General features: G+C 33.3%; 3 pseudogenes; all 3 read left to right on the top strand.

Annotated features, from left to right (window-relative positions):
* Positions 1–4,811: 4,811 nt before the first annotated feature.
* Positions 4,812–6,811, top strand: LOC120130959 (annotated as a pseudogene).
* A 283-nt stretch (positions 6,812–7,094) lies between these two features.
* On the top strand, positions 7,095–9,146 carry LOC120130470 (annotated as a pseudogene).
* A 5,306-nt stretch (positions 9,147–14,452) lies between these two features.
* LOC120130958 lies at positions 14,453–21,816 on the top strand (annotated as a pseudogene).
* The last annotated feature ends 1,962 nt before the right edge of the window (positions 21,817–23,778 follow it).

Raw genomic sequence — 23,778 nt, 5'->3', positions numbered from 1 at the left:
ATTATCTCCCAAAATAGATACCGTCTCCCCTTGTCCTGACCATCAATCGAAATAACCCTTGTTGGTGGGGCTGTTGAATTTGCAACATTGGGATTTATATTTTTTACTCGACCCCTCTGGCACAAAAGCTAGTGCATCATATTTGACTTTGGAAGTTGGATCATTCATTCCATCATTGCCATCCAAAGAAACAGTCGGTTTGTCGGGCTGTCTTTGACGATTCGTCACCACCATCCACAAATCATAAAGATCGTCACCTACCCGTCGTTGGAGGCAAGCAAGTGGCATTTTCCTCCTTCAGGATAGCTTGTTTTGCCATGGTTACACCACATAAGTCCTGAGAGTACCCATAGATTCCACATTTGTTATAGATATTTTGCAAACCTTCATACTCCAATTGTTACATAAATCCATCTACCTCAATACACGATAATAGAGGTTTTTAGATCCACAGGATGGTAACGGGTCGGGTTTTTGATCAGCCCGATCCAACCCGAAAATATGTATCCTCCACCCAAATTCAATCCGACCTACAAATTTTATATCTTACACTCAACCCGATCCGACCAGAAAAAATATATATCCTCTATCCGACTTTGACCTAATCCGATTTTTTAGAGTACAAATCGAACTCGACCCAATACAAATTAAAGATTTAATTAAAAAACAATAAAATTTTTAAGAAAAATACAATATTATCCACAGGTTGGGTCGGGTCAATTTTTTTTCCCATCCACTCAAATCCGACCAGATTTCACCCTTTAAAAAATCCGACTCGACCCAAACTCAAATTCTTTAAAAAAAAACTCTATTTAATTAGATCAGATTAGATCGAAACCCGTCGGATGCTGGGAGAACTTACCCTCCCTAGATCCACAACCACTATTAATTGTGCAAATTTTTCTCTCGCCCGCATTTGTACGTAGTCCTTGATATTTTTTTTAATCTCATCAGCAATCAATTGGAAAAGAGATTTAGTGCAGTAACGATAAGGACGTCCTGACAATTAAAAGCAAACAATTACATGAGAGATTTATATTTTCAAGTAGATCTCAAAGATCACTCACGACCCTTCCTTTAGCACTTTCGTGTAGTCACTTTCTTGTTCCAGTGCGAACAGGATATTCTTCATTATCGAGATCAACGAGCTAAAGTCGACCCTCAGGTTACCAGAGTAATTTAATTTTATTTCATAGAACTCTAATCGTCATCTCCGAGAGTTGAAAGATTATTGTCTTTCGCAAATTGCAATCAATGGAGTCATGGAATCGGTTCGAGAATTGAATGACAGGGTAAGAGATGCTCCTACAACTACTACATCATCGTCTTGAAGCACAACATCGTCAACTCCAAAGTCAGGACTTCTGGTCTGTCATCCTCTCAAAGTTCTGACTAACGTAGCGGCATAGGATCTCGGCGCCTGTTCGTTGGTTGCCATAATTGTTGAACACCAACACCCTCATCCTGCACAGCCTCGCCCATGGCAACATCATAACCATCAGCCAAGCCATCACTAGCAACCTGAACCCGAGCCTCTCCTACATTCCTGGGAGTCATTCAAATCAGACTCGTTTTTACCTTTTTGTTTGCCTTTGGGTCTACACAGGAACCGGAGAACTTGGACGTTCAAGTGTGGTCGGCAAGCTAAATCGTGTCGCTGCCAGAGCCGCCTCCATCGATTCAGTCATGCTGGCATGACCCTAACGTAGAACATAAGGAAACTTTTTGTTTGCTTTTTCTTTCGCTGATTTTAATTCTTTGCCTTAATGGTCGTTTAAAAGATACTTTGTAAGTCATGTGGTACATCTGACATGGAAAGAATTTGCATCCGACGACAGAGAACCATCAAGATAAGTTTTGGCATGACATTATTTTCAGACTTTAGATTGTTGAAACTATACCGTTTCATTAACTAGTGGCGTGATATCGGGATTCTTCTCATTGTGATTCTGAGCTGTGCTGATGTACAATTAGAATGAGGGTTTTCTGAGTTGATTATCAGAAAGACTAATTGTTCCGATCTTAGAACTCTGACAACATAGAGTGGAAGACTTCGGTTCGTGCCGACATTTTCTCTGTTGTTTGTTGTGGTTTCTTTGTTTCCTTTGGGAAGTTGTAATTGAGTGTAGACAGCTGATGACAAAGTGGGTTGAGACTTGAGAGCATTAAACAGAAAGTAGATGATGCTTGCTTTTGGATTATATATCAAATTCAGAGGGAATGATCCAATAAACGTGTATAGGCTCCCATTTCCACATCTTGCACTGATATGCAGTGCCATTTTTAAGAGGACAAAATAGATTTAGAGAGAAAGAGACTAAGAAAAATTAGCACCATCATTGTTGAGGGTTACTGATTTTAACATTATCTGAAAAGCTGCTCCAAATTCTTGAGATTGTATGGATATTATTTACTTTGAATGCAATACAGCTGACTTGTGTCTGATTCTGATTTGTTATATAACATGATTAACATCATAACAACAAAAAAAGGAAAGTAAGCTGTCATACTCCAACTATTGATTTTTCTCGAACCTATATATATGACATAAGTTGAAACTTGGCAAAGGGATAATTTGGAAACTCATGCTTGTTTAAACTCGGCAAAGGCATAGTTTGAAAGTATTATCTGGTTTGTAGTACTGATCTATTCAAATAGCTTTAGTTGATTGGGAAAAGCACGGCTAAACTGGCCATTAAAACTCGTCACTTGCCTGGGACTATATAATACATGAGAAGTGCAAGAATGGAATGGAAAAACACATGATTTGTAAGAAAATTTGAGCATAGATGCTAAACAGGGTTAGCATTTAGTTAATAGAGTTGTAGCTGCTGCATTTACATTATTTCCGCGTTCATTGCTTGCTTAAAATATGGAACATACAAGTGCAATTTACTTGACCGAACTCGAAACGGTGTTTGGAATTCACGATTATGCTAACAAATGGGCATCTTTTCAGGTTCTGTCCACATATTCAGTCGGCCCGGGACTTTCTCTCACATGTAGTTGTGATTGTGAAACTTGTGCAGGATGAATGGAGAATTCAGATGTTGCCCCTGCAGTGCAGTGAAGTTGAGGTTGAGATGCATGCAAATCAGGACTCGGGGGGTAGGGATTACCCACCGGAAGTCCCTCTTGATATCAACAAAGTTCTCGAGCTTCACATTGTAAGCGGGAAAAGGAAAACAGTTGAAAAAGTCATTTTCTTTTACGAAAACCATTCTCTTAGGTCTCATGTCGCAGACAAGATGGGAACTCCAAGGGCTTAATAATGATGTTGATCCGTCTCATTTCACACTCGATGTGAAAGGAACATTATACTACCTGGCCCTGCTAGAAGAAGTAGAACCCGACTCAGGGGTCAATTAGAGATGCACCTATAATTTGTAGAATTGAGTGTGGACAAAGTTGGTTAAGAGCATGAAGCAGAAAGTTGATGGTGTATAGGCCCGGTTTTCCACATCTTCACATAACTTCAATTGCATTGATATTCAGTGCCATTTTTATGATGACAAAATAGGGTTAGAGTCTAGAGACTAAGAAAATTTAGCACCAATTGCTGTTGAGGGTTACTGATTTAAACATTATCTGAAAAGCTGCTCTCAAATTCTTGAGACGGTGTTGTTGATTTTCCTTTGAATACACCTGACTTGTGTTGTCTGTTTCTGATTGTTTATACATAAATGCCAACAAAAACTAGGGAAGAGAAAATGGAGTTGCGGGGAATCGATCTTATGATGATAATTAATAGTCAACATATTGCAGCAATCCTAAGAGAAATCAAATTTTAGTAAAACATAGAGAGATTATATTTTCAAGATAAATACTGAAATTCGAATCTACATAAGGTGAGGAGTATTTGATCAATTAATGGCTTTCATTAAGAAATCAAGTCTTTCAGTGCAACAAGTTTTAGAATTCTAATTAACCATAAAAACTTGAAACCCCAACAGATTCATAAGTTCAGTCCATGGAATTCCATTGATTCTTCCATGCTTCATATAACTTACAACTCATCTCTTTAAACCCAATGAGCTGCAGCTGTCTAAAACAAAAACAAAAACAAACAAAATACTTGTTTATGACTTAAAAGTTTAATGTAACTGTTTCAGATGCATAACAAACTGCGTAGGCTATTTACTATAAATTGTTTGGGAATTCCTTTGACTTGCTTGTTTTGTATGAAAGAGTTGAAACATCATATGCTGTCAACCTGTTGAAAACAAAACTTGGTACTTCATAGTGTACACTCTTCAACAGTGTTTTGCCTTCGGATTCTCCGTTGGATTTTTTCTCTTTCCAACTGGCTGACTGTCGGTACTCGGTACCTTATTTCGTGGTAGTCTGTGGACAGGGGCGAGTCTGTTCCCGTAGCGAAGCCTAAATGGACTGAGTTTCCTATGGAATCAAGGAGCATAAAATTCTTGTGATTAAACAATATGAAATTATTTAATTCCTGGTTGGGAGAAAGTACAAGAAATTCCCTCTGATTTTAGTTGAAAAAATTACTTAAACGAAGCATAATTTAATCGTTCAATGGTTGTTAACTATTCAACTGCATATAATCAGTCCACTATTTTTATCAGCAACTGCATTTAGTCATTCAGAATATATATTTGGGACATCTGAAATTCGTCGGGACATTGCAAATTTGTCTTCATTGTTCATAGAGATCATCGACACACACTTGTTTTGTACTAAACAAACAGTTGTCCACAACCATAACGGAACATAATAACTCCAATTTCGGTAACCACATTATATATGCCTCGACTCTTTAGTTTCCTATGAGTCCAGCAGTTATTGAAGGGAAAACAAACAAAAGAGAGAAGAAAGAATATCAAGGTGACAAGAGATGGAAATGATTATGGTTAACGAACAACAATGCCTAGGAAGTCGTCGACGCCGGTTAAGCTCAGTCGTTGAAGGTGAGGTTCAGAACTTGAGGTGTGTCAAGAGACGGCAACGAAGTCCGGCATCGGATGCAGTTGGATTTGATGGCAATCAAGGCCTGGTTCAACCCCAGCAACAAAATGATCAACAAACCATTGCTGCTACCACTGTGAAAAGAAGCTCGAGGTTCCGTGGTATCAGAAGCTACAAAACCAGACCTTTCTAATTCCAAACCCCATGATAGCAACCGTGACGTTGGTTTCTTTCGAGTTTGGCCAACTTTTAACAATGTGAAAATGAACAGGCATAGATGGACTGGGAGATATGAAGCTCACTTGTGGGATAAGCTTTCTTGGAATGTTACACAGAAGAAGAAAGGGAACAAGGTAATCTTTCATTCTCTGTTTCATTTCCCTTCTCCTTTTTTCGGGATCATCATTTTCGATTCATAGATGCGTATATTTTTATTGTATGATTCTATGTTCCTCCATGGATTCCTGCTGATAATTTGACTCTTGGGGATCCTGCAGTTTATCTTGTTGAGTGCATCTCGATCACTGTTAAATGTCAAGTCTTGCTTTTTTAAAACAAAAATCTCTTTCTATGATACTGAGAAATGAAACATGTTCTTCTCTTCCTAAATTTTCAGGAGCTTATGATGATGAAGAAGCTTCTGCGAGAGCATATGATTTAGCTGCACTTAAGTATTGGGGGACATCAACTGTCACCAATTTCCCGGTAACTACCACCTTCTGTTAGTTTTTCCTATACGAGAAACGGTTGCCGAAATGGAGATTCGAATCTCGAACTTGCTTATACTCAGATTCAGGGCCTTCTATTAGTCTGAAGATACATTGATGAATGTAATATGTAAGAAGTGATCTAACTCCCTTGAATGATTTCTGCAGATATCAGACTAATTAATGTATGCCAATTTGAATTTCTTTCAGAAAGAGCAGTGGGTTTTCAAGAGGTATATCCAAGTATAGGGGAGTTGCAAGGTACTTCTGTTAAGAATCTCTGGTTATTATCCATGAAAAGTTTCTGAGACAAAAATATTCGAGGAAAAATAAAAAGTTGGAATAATATAGATGATGAATATTTCAAATTTTTAAACAAAACACAAATTCTAAGATTTCTTTGCATGAATAATGCAGGCACCATCACATGGAAGATGGGAAGCAAGAATAGGGAGAGTCTTTGGGAACAAATATCTACCTTGGCACTTACAGTAAGTGTATATCTATATACGTTATTCCGACTCTTTTCAAGTATTCGTATCCGACACAGAAAAATTTAGAAACTTAACATGATATATCATATCCGACACTTACACACTGGTCCTTTATAACACTGCAGGCCCAAGAGGAGGAGGCTCGGGCTTATGACATTGCAGTATTGAATATAGAGGGATAAATGCAGTGACCAACTTCGATTTGAGCACATATTTCAGATGGTTAAAATCGGGAACAAGTGATCCAGTTTCTGCAAATGAATTAATGGCAATGGCGGAACCCGAATCTAAGGCTTCATACCCACTCTTAGCAACAAACCATTACTTAAGATCACCAGAAAAGCAAGAAGTTTTCGAAAGAAAAATCCCATTAAACACATACAGGTTTCTTCTTCTTCAACATCCCATCATCATCCTACTGCACTGATCTTCTATTCGATCTTCGGTATTCCGAGAACTCGTCGAAAAATAACACAACTGTGTCATCCGAAGACGGAAGCATAGTAGTGGTGCAGATGATGAACCAAAGAACAAACAACCAGGAAATTATGGAGATGAAGATGAGTTTAGTAGGCTGCTTTATGATGGCATTGGTGACTTCACATTTGGTAACTCTCTGGTAAAGTTAGCATCGAATTCCAAGAAAGAGGATTCCCTTCAGTTTATGAATCTACATATGTGTAAAAAAAGATTGTAAATAGACTAGGAGTAAAATTAATCTATAATCTCTAGTAAGAACTTCGATGTTTGTAAATGTTGGTGAGATTTAATAATAAATTTTAACAATGTTAACAATTGAATTTGATGCTTAAATATGAGAATAGAGATTAAATTTGTTAAAAACAAAAATAAATAGACTAAATTACAAATACTAAGAGTATAGGGACTTACATTCTATTTTATCCAATAGCTTAATATAAGAAATGTAAAAAGAAAGTATTTGGAGGAGTATTTGCGAATCACAAAAACACAAACAACGATATGGATCTCATTCTCATCTAAACTGTAATTCCAGATACCTTCGTTCCCTACCACCATATCCCCCGAAGGAAAATAAATTCCCCAAATCTGCAGCTTTAGGGTTCGTTTTTAATCACAGTTCTCAAATTCAGATCTTAATTGTTTAAATCAGTTTAAAAAGGGCCAAAATGTACGGATTCGAAGCTATGACATTCAACATCCACGGCGGATACTTGGAAGCCATCGTGAGAGTCACAGGGCGGACTCTTAACCGCCGCCGATTACAACAATCTTTGCCAATGCGAAACCCTTGATGATATCAAGATGCATCTCTCCGCCACCGAGTACGGTCCTTATCTCCAAAACGGTATATTTCTTTCATGATCTTCACTTCTCAATTTCAAATCTACTAAGATAATTCATTGATTTCGTTGGATTGAGTTGAAATTGATATTAATTACAACTTCATGGGTTACTTTAAATTACTTAATGACTTTTTTGAATTATTGGATCTCCTTTTAATTTGATTATAAAACTTTCTGATCCTTTGTAGAACCTTCACCTTTGCATACGACTACGATTGTGGAGAAATGCACTCTTAAACTTGTTGATGAGTATAAGCATATGTTATGCCAAGCTACGGAGCCATTGTCCACCTTCTTAGAGTATATCACGTACGTAAAGATTTGTCCTTTTGTTTCTTCTTTGATTGCTTGAGAGATATTCAATTATCTTTCTCTTAGATATATCCAAGGCTTTTATTTATTTCACATATCGTGATCTTTTAATTTAAAACTAGCAGTGATCAGCTTGTTCGCTACCATCTGAGTACTAGTGGTTGATATGGTGGTGTGAATTGTGTACATCCTTTTTCTGCTAATGCAGTTTGGTTAACTATTTAGCCTTTAGATTGGAGGCAAACAATGTGATCTGATATATTCCCTACAAGATTGGTTATGGCCTTCATACCATGATCTGGTTAATCAATTTTAAGCTCAAGTTATAAGGTAGCGGACTTTGGTTGAGCTTTTTGAGTTGTCTCAGTGATATTTGGAAAGCTGTCTGTTAATGGCATAGAGATGCAGAGATTAATGTTGTGATTTAGTGAAAGCCTAAGAAAACCTAATCTTTTGATCGTTCCATTTAGATATGGTCACATGATAGACAATGTTGTCCTGATTGTTACTGGAACCTTGCATGAGAGAGTTTCAAGAGTCTGGAGAAGTGCCATCCTTTGGGCATGTTTGACAGGTAATCTAACCCCTAAATAGAGACCATCTTATTATCTGACCTCACATAATACATATGCTCACTTTCCTGTTTTGCTGCTTCAGCATTGCAACCCTTTGCTCAGAACATGCGTGAACTCTACAGATTGGTTCTTGTTGACACTCCACTTGCTCCATACTTCTCTGAGTGTATTACCTCTGTATAGGGTTCTAACAACCTTTCTGATATTGTTTCTTCATATTAATTCTCTGACTACCTGTCTGTAACTCTCTCCGTACGTTGTTAGCTGTGCTAGAGTGTTGTTTGTGTAATGGTGTAATTTTAAACCTTTGATTTTGGGTTCATTCATCTCTGATTTTCTCAAGGATCTTGATGACATGAACATTGAAATTATGAGGAACACACTCTACAAAGCATACCTTGAAGACTTCTACAAATTTTGCCAAGTAAGGTTCTAATATAGAAGAAAGTTGGCTTTTCCTTCTGCATATGGCATTATAGTTGTTTCAGTCCCTACCTGTTAATTTGAACTTCTTTTTTTTTTCCTTTTTTTTCGCACAGAAACTTGGTGGTGCGACAGCGGAGATCATGTCTGACCTCCTTGCCTTTGAGGCTGACAGAAGGGCTGTAAATATTACCATTAACAGGTACTATATGGAAGGGATTATTTCTTGTAGTTTTCTAGATTTACTATTGCTACTTTCTTACTATGTATTTTCTAATAAACATTTGGTGTGGTTACTTTTTGCAGCATTGGCACTGAACTAACTCGTGATGACCGGAGGAAATTATCGAATTTTGGTCTTCTGTAAGCTCTTTCTCTCAGGCCTGATTATGCTCCTTTAGTTTGGGTAATAGATTCCTCTGGGTTTGTTATCTCTGAAAGTGCTACTTCATGTTAAACAGTTTCCCTATGGCCATGAGGAACTTGCTGTCTGTGAGGATATTGACCAGGTGTTTCACATGCTACGCTTGCTTAGAAGAAGTTACTTTGAGATATTATCTCTGTCTTTGTTTGCTTTCTAGGTTCGTGTGCTATGGAAAAATATCCTCCCTACCAATCAATTTTCTCTAAATTATCTTATGGAGAGAGCCAGATGATTGACAAGGCATTTTACGAGGAGAAGTGAAAGGCTTTGCTTAGCTTTTGAGCAACAGGTTAATACTTAATTTCTCAATCATCAATTATCTTTGTTAATAACAGGAGACGAGGAAAGGCACAGTGGTGACATATGCTTGACTTTGTTTCCTTTTGTTCTCTATTTTCTTCATTTATTAAACAATGTATCTCTGATTTGCTTTTCTTGGACGATGACCTGCAGTTCCATTATGGGGTTTTCTTTGCATACATGAGATTAAGAGAACAGGAGATCAGGAACCTGATGTGGATCTCTGAATGTGTGGCTCAGAACCAAAAGTCTAGGGTTCATGACAGTGTGGTTCATATTTTAGATGATCCGAGAGCCGGTTAGAAATAATCAATCGGATTGCGTTTTGCATAATCAGCTGTATATTTTCATTCCTCAGTTTATCATTGGAGTGGTTTAGCTGCTTTGTTTCCAAACATTTTGTGGTAAGAATAAACTCCATATATATATATTTTTTGGGGGATAAAAACGGTGAATTCAGACTGATTAAAATATTATCGTCTTGACTGAGGCTGTTTTCAATGATTTAATGATGAAATTCTAGAAATTTCTAAGTTATGGTTTCAATGCTTTGGTTGTTGGCTACTTATTCGAGGAGTGGATTTATCATTTTTGTGGACAGATGTGGTTGTGTCCTCTTTTTTGGTTTTTGGTTTTATTAAAACTACTAGTGTCCGATTATTCTAGGGTTTCTAATTTTATTTAATTAAAATAGAAATTTTGCATTAAATAATTAATTAATTTTATTAATGAGTTATTGCAGATCATAATTTCTTTTATTGATTAAGTTAGGTAGTATATATTAATCTGTAAATAAAATATATGTAAATTATATAATTTGTCATTTTTCAAGAGATTCTCGATGAAAACCAGATTTTTTTATCTAATCAACTTCGGATTAAGTGATAGCGTCATGCTAAAATATATTGTTAAAAATTTGAGAGAATAAAAATAACTAAAGATATCAACATAAAAATATTTGTACAGAGAAAAGATTTAACATAGTCTGTTTTTTCTATCCCTACGGATGAGATAAATAAATCTATTAAAAATGTAGAAAACATGAAGCATACAAATATTGATATCACATGTATCCAAAACATAGTATAGATACAAAAACTCGTATATCTCAAAACCCTCTTCCAACATCCCTACAAAATTATCTCAATAATATAAACCTCAAAAGCTATAAGATACATAAAGATCAAGACATAATCTCTATAAAACCAAATAAGTGGTCACAAGAATTCTTATTCCATAAGAGTTATTGCCTAAAAAATATTTATTTTATTAAATAAAATCAATTACCAAGAATCTTCAACCATTAGAATTACAATAAAATCTAATTTAATCACAATTATAATTTAGGTCCAATATAAAAATCTCCCCTAAACTCGAATTTCATCGAAAATTGGACTTTAACTATTCAACTTCAATCTTTTAGTCAATCCAATAACAATTTTGTCTTACCCACGAATTAAACTATTTTCTGCTTTAAATAACAATTTTGCCTACTGTTATATTGTTCAACAAAAAATCTTCTTTTAGTTAATCGAATAATTATTTGATACGGAGGAGATCAATTGCATTATCTAAAATTGTTGAAACTTGTAGATCAAAACTTGACAATATTCTGTTGCCATTTCATTACAAAAAGAGTATTTGCAAAACTCTAATATTAATTGTTATAATATCTAACGATTTGACAAACAACTAAAACACGATCAAAAAAAGAGAATAAAAAATATCAAGATTTACGTGAAAAAGCTTAAAAGGAAAAACCAAGAATAGAGGAAATAATTCCACCAATATGAAGAACAATGTAAGAGAATTTTGAAGAAAGAAAAACTTGATATATAATCTTTATTCTTAGTATCTATTTATAGGGATGTATACTTAATTACAAAGGAAACTAAATAAGTAAAAGTTACTTTATAAGAAGACACTTTAATAAAATTTTATACTTAATCAAATTATGTAATATTTTTCAATTGAACTTTATTATTTTAAATTCGAGTTAAACTTTAATGCCTGAATTCTTCATTCTCAAAAATTTATTTCATCATTGAGTATCAATGCTTGCCTAGGATTAGAAAGAAACTGGTTAGGTCTGTTTCTGTGAAGGGTACGATCAAGTTCAATATAATGGAGCTGTGAAAGGAAGCCAAATGCTTACTAGTACATGGGTTTTTTGAGGAATCATGATACCAAGTTGTTGTCTGTTGCCCGGTTTGATCCCTCATTATTGTTCGAGCTTGTATAGCTAATGAGTAGGAGAGTTCAAATTTGGATATTCGTATTTCAGGTACTCGAAGTATTAGATACATGATTCTTCGGGTAGTATATTCATGACCCGAACTATTAAATCTAGGTACCAATAATGGGTGCCCTTAAACCTGAGTACTTATCGCGTCACGAGTATCTTCTTATACTTTTTTAAAAAAAATAATCACATAAAAAAATTTTAAAATTTCATAATACACAATACTACATAAAATTAGTGATTTAAGGTTTATATATATATTAAAGTTTATTTCTAAAATGAAGATATTAAAAATTAAAATCGATAATGATTTTTTCTTTGAATCTCATATTAACAAATTAATAAAAGTTTTTAAGAAAATTAAAACATAAACTTTTAAGTTAAAAGTTAATGAGACAAACCTAGAAAGAATTTTGGAATTTAAATTTAGTTTGAAGGTAAAAATATTAAGAACCTAAATAAACATATAGTTTAAACTAATATAATATATATATATATTAAAACTACTGGATCGAGTAGGATATCCGATTATAAAAAATTCGATCCAGATCCGACTCAATTATTTAAAAAAAATTACGGGTCAGATACTCAACCTGACAAAATAATATTTTTTAAAGAATTATCCAATTTTTAAGTTTGGGTCGATAGGTGAATGTACCAAGTCAAATGGGCAGGTATTTTTGAACAGTTCTATGTATGAGGGCTTCCTTATGTTTGTTGGTGGCGCTCTTTGGGGCCATACCTTATATTTGTGTATGAATGAATATATTGGCATCGTTAAGCGCTGCGCTCTGTTAATTATTTTTCCCTTTATGCCTCTACAGTGGGATGGTCCTTGTCATTATTTGCATCAATGACATGGTTCATCCGACGGAACTTATATTCAATGTTAATGTCACAGGGTTAAAGAACAACGCCCGCTTCATTGGACCGCTTTTCTTATTGCAGTGAAGCAATCCAATGGGAGGTTGTTTGGTCAACCCTGCTTCATCTGTTGCCACCTTGTCAGGGACCTTACTAAAAAGGTTGGAATTTTAACTTTCTATAGCGGTATTTTTATTAACATAACCGTTGTTCTAAATTTGAATTTCCTATCATTTCAGATGACATAATTTGAAAGATAAATATAATGTTTTTAATATGAAATCATAGAAAATTAGCCCACATTCATGATGTGAATTCAAAGCATTAGCTTAATATAGAAGTAGAAATCATCTACAAGGAACATCACTGCCGGCGCCGACGGATGCTAATAAAGGTCAAATCATATGGTCAACAGCCAACCCTAGCAACGGTGCAGCCAGTGGGCTGTGGCAGTGGTTATGGGGTCCTATTCAGTGATTCTACATACGAAGAAGGACCATCGTTTGCAATAGATGTTAAGAGGGGGAAATTTTATGGTGGAATTCAGTTAGCAAATGGACGGTAGGGTTGGAATTCAATCCACGTACTACACTAACAACTATCTACTAAAAAATTACACTCGCTTTCAATACATAGAATATAAATGTAACACACACCGAGTAAAATTTTTTATACAATCTTATTTATTTTAATTTTAAATTTTAAAAAAAATTAATAACAGGTCTAGAAATTTAAAAATAAAATCCAAAATTTTAATATTATTTTTTAACAAAATGGAGTATACATTTTTTCTCCTTCCCTTATATTGAACTAAATTTAATAACTTATTCAAATAATGGGATGCATTTCACCCCTGATTTAATGCATTCTCTCTTGTTCAAGACCCTAAATATAAATCTCATACTTTAAAACTTATACGACATGGTGTTTAAATAAACTATTGCATCAAATAAATTATATATATATATCAAAAATATTTCCTCAATGAAAATGTTAGTTTCTAAAGCATTGATAACTTAAGAGTTAAATTCCTGTATTTGATTCAATAAGATAAATATTGTTACTGTTAAAAAAAATTAATATGAAATTTTCATTGTCGTTGGTTTTTATTTGAATTTAAATAAGAATGTTAATATTGAATCATGATATCGTCTAAATTTTAATATAAATTTTATAACAACTTCTTTTGAAGATTAAAATATGTAAATAACAAGTAAGTACATTTGGCCAATTAGTTGAGCTATTAATTTTTTTGTCGTATTCTCTTAAGTTATGGATTCTAAACCTGTTAGAAATGTTCTCTTTCTTTCTTTTAGAATTCTTCTTCTCCTCCCCTCTAAAAAATTATGGTTCAATTTAGAATTTGTCAATATATATATATATATATATATATATATATATATAGATAAATTGTAAGTCGGCTAACTTAATCACTTGGTAAAAATATGTTCTTCTAAAGTAATTTGTTGTTTACACATATAACATGAGGTTTTATTAAAGACTGGAGACATTGTTAAACATGAAGAAACTAGAATAAAGGGATGATTTATCAATGGACGCAACTTAATTTTTAATTCATTAAGATGAAATGTAATTTGGATGATATGGTTGTCTTCTGTTATTTTTCCAAGTCAACTTTCCTTCATATATATAGTTGGATTTTATGTTGAGATTTTAACATTGTAAAGTTAGATTTTCTTTTTTAATAAATAAAACAATTTAAAAAATAGTAAATAAATGATAGTCTTGATAGCTAACATCAGAATATCAGTGCTTAAATCCCCTCTATTCCCATATTACTGTACTACAAATAATATAACAGGTTTAAAATTCAGAATAAAGCAACATATAATTCAAGTCATGGAGTTGGATCTCTTACTGTGCCTACTTTCTTTGCTGGTTTCTGCAGATTCAAATGTAAGTTTGAAAACCTCCTCTTTTACATGCACATATAATATATAAAACGATGCATATATGTTGGTATTATGTTATCCATTTACGTAGGGTTGGTTAAGCCATGGTGGAGATACTGAACAGGAGATATCCGACGAGGAAGCAAGATAAGCCCCGAAACAGTTTCGAATCTGAGATTGAAATGGAAATTCAATGCCGGAAGGGACATCACGCGACACCGTCGGTTTTCGACGGAGCAGTTTATTTCCCAAGTTGGGATTAAGGCTGTAAAATCAGGTAATCGGACAGGATTCGATCGGATCTTGGCAGGTAGGGTACAAGTCAAATCAGTCCGGGTCATTTTCAGGTTGATTTGACACCAGATCCAGATTAGGTCATTTTCAGTTCGGATTGATGTCAGTTCAGGTCAAAACAGTTCAGGTCCGAAGCAGATAAAGATCAGGTTAATTCAGGTTCAGGTGGACTTCATTGGATCTCGTTTAGATCGGGTCACATCATTGACAGATAAATTCAGGTCGGATGTTTACCGGATACGGATTAAGTTCAGGTCGGGTCGTTTTTATTTTTGGATTAATATTTTGTCATCTTTCCTGATTGTTGAATTGCAAGCTGTAATTGTATATGGTTTCAAGTAAATTACAAAAAAATATTCATATCAATTTTGTAAAAATATAAATTTAAGGACAAAATTGAAGAAATGTAAAATTACAAATAAAATTTTAAATATAAATTAAACAACACACATAGGTAAGGGACCAAATCGAAATAAATTTAAAATGTGATGTTTAAATTAATATAAAATGACTAAATTATCCCATTTAAAAGTTATGGGCCACTTACAAAAATATAAATAACAACTAACTATGGGCCAAATGAAGATGCTAATTAATTTAAAGACTAAATTGATACATATAAAAGTGAAAGACTTAAAATTGAAATAAATTAAAAACAAAAGGATTAAATCAAATAAATGCAAAATGTGAAGAAATAATGAAAATATAGTAAATTGAATTCATTAAAAAATTAAAAATTAATATATATATATAATATAAGTTTATATATAACTATATATATTTTATATAAAATAATAAACTATATTTATATTATAAACTAATAATTATATAAGCTATATATATTAATTATGTTTATATTAACTATATATATAAATGTATAAACTAATATGTATAACTATAAAAAGTATAATGATAAACTATAATATATTAATAATATATATATATATATACATATATATAGTTTATAAATTATAAATTATATTAATATAGTATATATATGTATGTATAACTGATATAAATAATCTATAGATATATATAGTTTATAGAAACACTATACAAAACTATATAAATAATAAGTATATAGTTTATAAAAACCCTAAATCATAAACTATAAAACCTAAACCCTAGATCATGAACCCTAAATCTAAACCCTAAACTATAAACTATATATGTATAGACCAATTGATAATTCAATATAGTTTATATAAACAATAGTTCATATAAATATATATGTAACATTAACTTATAGTCTATAAACAATAGTTAATTATTAACCTATAGTATATGTACATGTAAATTATATATGTAACTTATAGTACATGTATGAATAAACTATATAGTATATAATAAACTATATATAACATAATACATAAATATATATATATATATATATATATATATTATATATATTATATATATAACTATATAAAGTAAATTACTTATAGTTTATAGGAACCTATGCATAATTATATAAGTATAAAGTATATAATTTATAAAAACCCTAAACCTTAAACCCTAAACGATATATGTATAGACATAATGAAATTCATATAGTTTATATAAATAATAGTTTACATAAATTATAGGTAACATTAACCTAAATATTAGTTAGTAATTACCGACAAGTAAAAATGAATTATGTAACATTATCTAATATCGTAAAATGAATTCTAGAAAATATTTTTCAAGAATATAATTTATTTTACAGAATTAATTTTTTAAAATCAATTTTAAATAAATAAACCCTTGATATTATTTAAAAAAATTAAAATTTAAATAGATAAAATTAATATTTAATACTAAAAGCTTAGTTTTAAGAATTGAGTGAAAGATAATGGGTAACATGCAGATGCAGTTGCCACTTGGCAGTTGTTTATAAAGTATATAAAGTAATGGCGCCATCCGCTCCTAATTTGAATTATTTTCATTCCTCCATCTCAGCCATTTTGAATTTTAAAAACTTTTCGGTTTTCCCTTCTCCATCCACAGCCTTGTAGACCGGGATAATCATCATTAAAAATAGAACAAGGGTCTAATTCTGATTAGTCCCACTATTATACTAAAACTTAATCTTCTTTACTTTCATTTAATATAATTAATCTTCTACTCTTAATTACGTGACTTGGATTTGACATACTAAATACTTACATTTATCTTTTATATTATGTTTTATATGTTATAATTGTTAGATAATTTTCTTTACAAAAATTAAACTGTATAGTTTCTCTCTCTCCATATTTTAGAGAATTAATCACGTTCAATACCAATATTCAATTATTATCAAATTAATTATCATTTCAATGCCAAAATTATTTGTATTAATCATGTAATACGTCAATATAAATACATAATAAATACTACATTATTATTATTTTTTCTTTACATAAATTAAACATATTAATTTACTTTAATCATTGTTCAATGCAATAATATTATTAATAATGTTTTATATAATTTGCATTAAATAATTTTATTAAATAATTTTATATAATATATATTTTTAATGTAATTATCAGAATAAATTTTATTATAACATTTAAAAATTAATCATATTAATTTTTTAATTATATCATAAATTCAAAAACTCATAATTTTATTAAAATCTTATATTTCGTCCATGATATAAGTCAGTAAATGTCAAGTCACTAAATATTAGATCAGGTCATAACAAGTCAAATAATTTTAGGTCAGGTTAAAAAAGGTCAGGTTGAAAACATCGGGTAAACCAGTATTTACCAGGTCAATCTCGGGTTCTGGTTCATATCAGTCGGATGTAGGTCGGGTTCGGGTATCATTTTTTATGTTCAATTCGGGTTCAAGTCGGGTGCAGGTCGGGTTCAGATTTACAATTTCCAGGTCCAACTCGGATTCAGGTAAACATCGGTTTCGACTTGAGTTGGTTTCGGATCGCTACAGCGTAGGTTAAAAATAGTTTTGATTCGAGTTAATTTCGGTCAGTTTTGCAGGTGGGATCAGCTTTTTACAGCCTAGTTGGGATGGATATCTCTACGCCGTGAACGAATCCGATGGATCTCTTATTTGGAAACAGAATTTGCAGCAGTTGACTGGCTTTAATTCGGGTGGACTTATATCCAATATTAGTGTGATAATTTCAAGAACAACGCCCGCCATTGCGGATGATTTGGTCATCGTTGGGATCTGTGGACCCGCTTCTATTGTTGCAGTGAAGCGATCCAGTGGGGAGCTTGTTTGGTCAACCTTGCTTGATGGAAACCCGGCTGGTTGCATCACCATGTCTGGAACTTACTACAATGGGTTAGCCACTTTATTCTTTATATAACTTTTTCCATTCAAATTCCAAGAAAAAAAAACCTTGTTTTTGGATTCGGTAATGCTAAACATGACACTATAAGAGGTGAATAATTAAAAATACATAGGCTTCTTTAAAAGGAAAAAAGTCGGCATATGAATCATCAAATCCCTGACATTGACATTTAATAGAAACATGATATATCAGCATAGAATATAATATAGTTCTATGTTTTATTATTATTTAAACAAGGAAATTCAGATTTTACTTTCTTGAAAGATTCATAATTATTTATTATTTACTTGGCCTGCAACATATACACTTTTCAACAGATTTGCATTAGGTATAATTTGTTTCATTTCTGACTTTTAAGGTATAAACAATAGAAATATTAATGAGACCAGCAGATTCGATGAATGTGTTAATAACAATCCAAAGTCAATGTAAGGCTGTATATTATTTAGTTTGGCTAACCTCATAATCCTTTGAAAACTTGGACCATATCTAAGCTCACCTAAGTTAAAAAAAAACTATAATTTAAATAATTTAGATTGAGTCGAACAACATACTAAATCATTGCAAAGTTATTATTCTTATTATTAAAACAATAATTTAGATTGAGTCGAACAATATACATTTTTAGTTCAGAAAGATTAATAATTTGACTCTTGCAACCTTAGATAACAAATGCATTCTCAAAGTTTGAGATCAAACCAACAATGTCAACGTATATGCATTTGTAATAAAATAGTATTAATGTCTCGTTCATTTGATTTAAACTCAGGAATTTCTACGTTGTCACATCTTCACTAGAAGAAGTGTTTAGCCTTGACAAATGCTGCACCTTTCGAGGAAGCTTCGTCAAACTCGACGCAAAAACCGGAAAAATCATGTGGCAAACCTTCATGTTACCCGACAACTTTGGCAACCGAGGCGAGTACGCCGGGGCTGCCATTTGGGGCAGCAGCCCGCCATCGACACCAAGAGAGCTCGTCTACATTGCCACCGGGAACCTCTACTCGTTTCCCCAAAACATATCCGATTGCCAAGAGAGACAAAACAATCAAACCCAAGTTCCTCCAACGCATTCGGATGAATGCATCGAGTCTGATAATCACTCAGAATCATTCGTGGCCCTTGATATGGACACTGGAAACATCAAGTGGTTTCATCAGCTTGGGGGCTATGATGTTTGGTTTTTTGCCTGTAGTAATCTTTCAGTTCCTGATTGTCCTCCGGGACCAAACCCCGATGCTGATTTCGGCGAAGCACCGATGATGTTAACCATAGACGTGAATGGAACTGAGAAAGACATCGTCGTTGCAGTCCAAAAAAGTGGGTTTGCATGGCTTTGGATCGTGATGATGGCTATATGGTTTACGGTAAGGTATCTGACCCCAAGTTAACTTGGTACAAAAATTCATGATTAAATTAGCCATTGTGCAGGAAGCCGGACCCGGTGGTGTCGCCGGAGGCGGAACATGGGGTGCCGCCACAGATGAAAAGAGGGTTAATGTGAGAAAGGTGCCATTATGTCAAAACAATTACTGCATTTTCATTGACAAACCAGTGAAGAATTACATGGTTTATATAGCACTTGGTTGCTGAACCAAGAAGCAAACTTCCTAACAGACTTTGACAAATATAACCGTGTAACAACAGCCTAACAACCTATGGTTCTGATTGTCTGCAACCCAGCATACACCATCAACTATGAACTTAACTACAAGCTTCTTTAATCTTCTCCATGCACACCATGCAGCATACCCTAGAGCTCGAGCAATGTTAGAGCATGATCATTGATGCTCACTAACTCATTATGCTAACATTCCCTCTACTTCTTCTTCTTTTGTTCTTCTGACCTTGAACACACTATACAACAAGCTCTAAAAATTAATTACAACTAATTTTTAACATTCAACCTTCTTGATGAAAGATAAACACCCGAACGAAAGTGCGACATCTTTCCGTTCGATTAGAATCGGAAGTGCCGATGCTTCCTTCCGTTCGATTTGAATCGGAAGTGCCGATGCCTACTTCATTCAATTTGAATCGGAAGTGCCGATGCCTCCTTCCGTTCTATTTGAATCGAAGTGCGATGCTTTCTTTTGTTCTTCTTATTCACCTTCATTTCTTTCTTTTTCCGAGCCCGCTGTCTTAGCTCTTGTGCTTTGACCTTCAACTCTTTCGATGTAAGAGAAAGTTTAGGTGCCTCAACATTTTATTGGCAGATACCTTGGGTATCTCATCTATGTTTGGATCAGCTTCATGCTTAACTACCCAGTTCATGGCAGCCTTAAGACTTGTGTTACCAGAAAAGTGGAGAGTACGTATTGCTTGTGCGGTAGGAAACTCATCGCTTCCAGTTCTTCAAGCAGTTTTTTTTTTCAGCCTCTGGCACAACCATCTCTTCAGATGGCTGGTGCTACATACACAACAGCCTCTTCTGAGTCCATTGCTACCTTTGGGACCTCTAAACTGATTGGTTTTGCTACCTCCAAAATCTTATCTACAAACTCGGTATGCCCTGTTCGTTTTGTATACAAATCGCTTTCTGTTTTGGATCGGCATGGTTTGCCACAAGCGGAGCAAACAAGATTGAGAACCTTCAGTAAATTGAAAACAGTATACCAAACCTCATTAGTAAACTCAGGTCCATACACAGTAGATGATGAGGAACAGTGTAAACTTAGACTCATTTGGTGTAAACCGAGACCAGTGAACATCAGTTGAAGAAATATGACAGCCCAATGAAGTTTGCATGCATCCATTAAGAAGGGAATGAGTTCAAGATAGCATACAACATATGAATTGACCATTGTTGAATTGAAATGAAGAAAACATGGCGTTGAGGCATCAGATTAATCAATCAAGCCAGTGATTTCTCGTAACAAAATCAACTCTGAGATCGGGTACAGTGGATAGCGACGGACAGTGGTTGAGAATTCAGTGACTGATTAGTGTTTAGAAAGAAAATAACAACAAATGCAAGCGGAATAAAGATGGCCGCAGGATCATCGACGAATGATACCATGTGAGAAAGGTGCCATTATGTCAAAACAATTACTGCATTTTCATTGACAAACCAGTGAAGAATTACATGGTTTATATAGCACTTGGTTGCTGAACCAAGAAGCAAACTTCCTAACAGACTTTGACAAATATAACCGTGTAACAACAGCCTAACAACCTATGGTTCTGATTGTCTGCAACCCAGCATACACCATCAACTATGATGAACTTAACTACAAGCTTCTTTAATCTTCTCCATGCACACCATGCAGCATACCCTAGAGCTCGAGCAATGTTAGAGCATGATCATTGATGCTCACTAACTCATTATGCTAACAGTTAACACAAACATAGCTAACTCCGATCGTAAAAACTTCACTCTGAAACCATCTACAAGGAACGCCACTGCCGGCGGATGGGTGGCGGTGGATTCTAACAACGGTCGGATCCTTTGGTCGACAGGCGACCCTAGCAATGGCACTATCAGTGGGCCTGTGACGGTGGCTAATGAGGTCCTGTTTGGTGGTTCGACGTATAAAGAAGGACCAATTTATGCAATGGATGGTAAGACTGGGGAAATTCTGTGGTCGTATAACACGGGAGCAACTGTTTTTGGTGGGATGTCAGTTAGCGATGGGTGTGTTTTCGTTGGCCATGGATATAGGGTTGGTTTTGGAACCCTCAACCCCAACAACACAGCTGGAAACACACTCTTTGCATTTTGCATCTCTTAACTGTTCACTTGGACAATTTTTTTTATTAATATAGAGTAAATACGAGTAATATATGTTTAAAGATAACTCTTAATTTTTTTATATTAAACGCTCACATCCGTGACATCTTGGGTGCTCATACATTATTATTGTTGGGAGTTTTGTGATAATTGTATATAATTAATGTAATTCATATAAATCTATTGAAACAAATAAATATTGTATGTGTTTTTTACGTTTGTTGTCCTAAAAACTTGATACTATATGTAAAATGATTGGTTAAAAGTAAATATTAATTTATTGGTTATCATATGGTTTAATCTAATTATGATTTGTATTATATGGTTAAATTATAATATAAATTTATATTAATCACTAACTTACTATAAAGTTTGTAGTTCACAAAATTATTTCGAGCGAATAATTTAGAAGAATTATTGTGTTGACTAAAGTCTCAAGTAGGATGTAAAGAGTTTGTAATACCCTAAATTTTAACCAGTGACTAAAATGTAAGTTTTGAAAGTTTAGTGGCTAAAGTATAAAATTTAAAAAGTTTAGGACCCTGAATTTTAATTTTTAAAAGTAATATATTTTTAGCATGTAAATGAACAGTTTGGATTAAAACATAGATTTTAGTGAGAATCATATTTTTGGTACGGGATTTGTGTTAAAAGCTATAAAGCGGTAAAGTTCGGTATTGAAATAAGATAATCGGATCGAACCGAAATTTTACGAAAATTTGAAGGATGTTATAAAATGGTTCAAATATTATTTTCATATTGCATATCAGAGAAAATTGGCTCAGAACAGTGAAACTTTTTATATTTAACCAAACAATGGAATTTTAGTGACTAAAATGCAATTTTTGAAAATTACATGGCCAACTTCGAAAGTCAAAGCTAAGTTGATTCATATTTGACCAAGTAATATTTTAATGGAAGATAATACAATGACATTTGGTAATTTTCAAGATTTATTAAGGGTAATTTTGGTATTTGGCTTAAAAGGAATAAAAAAATATCAATGAATAGTTTTAAAAGCTAATAATTGGAGATATGTTTGGAAAATTCTCGTGAAACTCTTTTCTTTTCTCTAGCAAGCTGCTGAAACCCATAGCCAAGGTGAGAAGTTTTGTTTTTAATTTTTGGTCAATTTTTACTAGAATTTTAAGTTAGGTTATTAAGGATAAAATAACCTACAAGAAACTCTCTTTCATTTAGTATAGAAATCTGCATGTTTCATGCTCAAGTTGGTAAGATATTGATGAAGGGGAAGTGTGATTTTTATGATTAAAGATTCATTCTTGATATTAGAAATGTTGTAAGAATTGATGAAGAACCTAAGGATGCAAATTAATGAAAACAATTTAGATTTTCGAATCTGGCTGTGAGTTTGTAAATTCACCAGAAATTATATAAACTTTATTTGGAGGTGATTTTTATATATTGTGTTCTTATATCAATATAGTTTTGTTTAAAATAAACGGGGAACAATTTCAAGGTGTATACAAAAATATATGAATTTTTAACCGAGGAAAGGTCAGAAAAACGAGCAGCAGATTCTGCACAAAACAGATTTTGTCGGTCAACTTTGAAAATTCACCATAAATTGTAAAGAATGAATTAGATGGATTTATTTATATGGATAGATTCGAATTCAAATCTAGTTTTCAAAGGAACAAATGGAATTAAATTCCAGTGTGTATATCAATACAAAAAACTGATTCTTTAAAGGTAGTACAAATTATCTGAATATGGAAATTTTAGAATTTAAGTTGAAATGAATTAGAAGATGAAGAGTAATGTTTAAATATCGAGTATATTTATGGATTCTTGGAATTGAAGTTAAATGGCAAGAGAACATTTTGAATAAATTGGAAATGTTGAGAAGAATTCTAAAAAAATTCATTTTAATGGTTAGATGGTGGAATTCGAAAGGTTCCAAAACTTTGGGGACTTGTTTGCAAGTTCTTAAATGAAGAAG

Source organism: Hibiscus syriacus, unplaced genomic scaffold (genome assembly GCF_006381635.1).
Source record: "Hibiscus syriacus cultivar Baekdansim isolate YM2019G1 unplaced genomic scaffold, ASM638163v2 tig00110548_pilon, whole genome shotgun sequence".
Taxonomy (NCBI): domain Eukaryota; kingdom Viridiplantae; phylum Streptophyta; class Magnoliopsida; order Malvales; family Malvaceae; genus Hibiscus; species Hibiscus syriacus.
The sequence above is the reverse complement of the archived record's forward strand: the minus strand, read 5'-3'. Positions and strand labels throughout refer to the sequence as shown.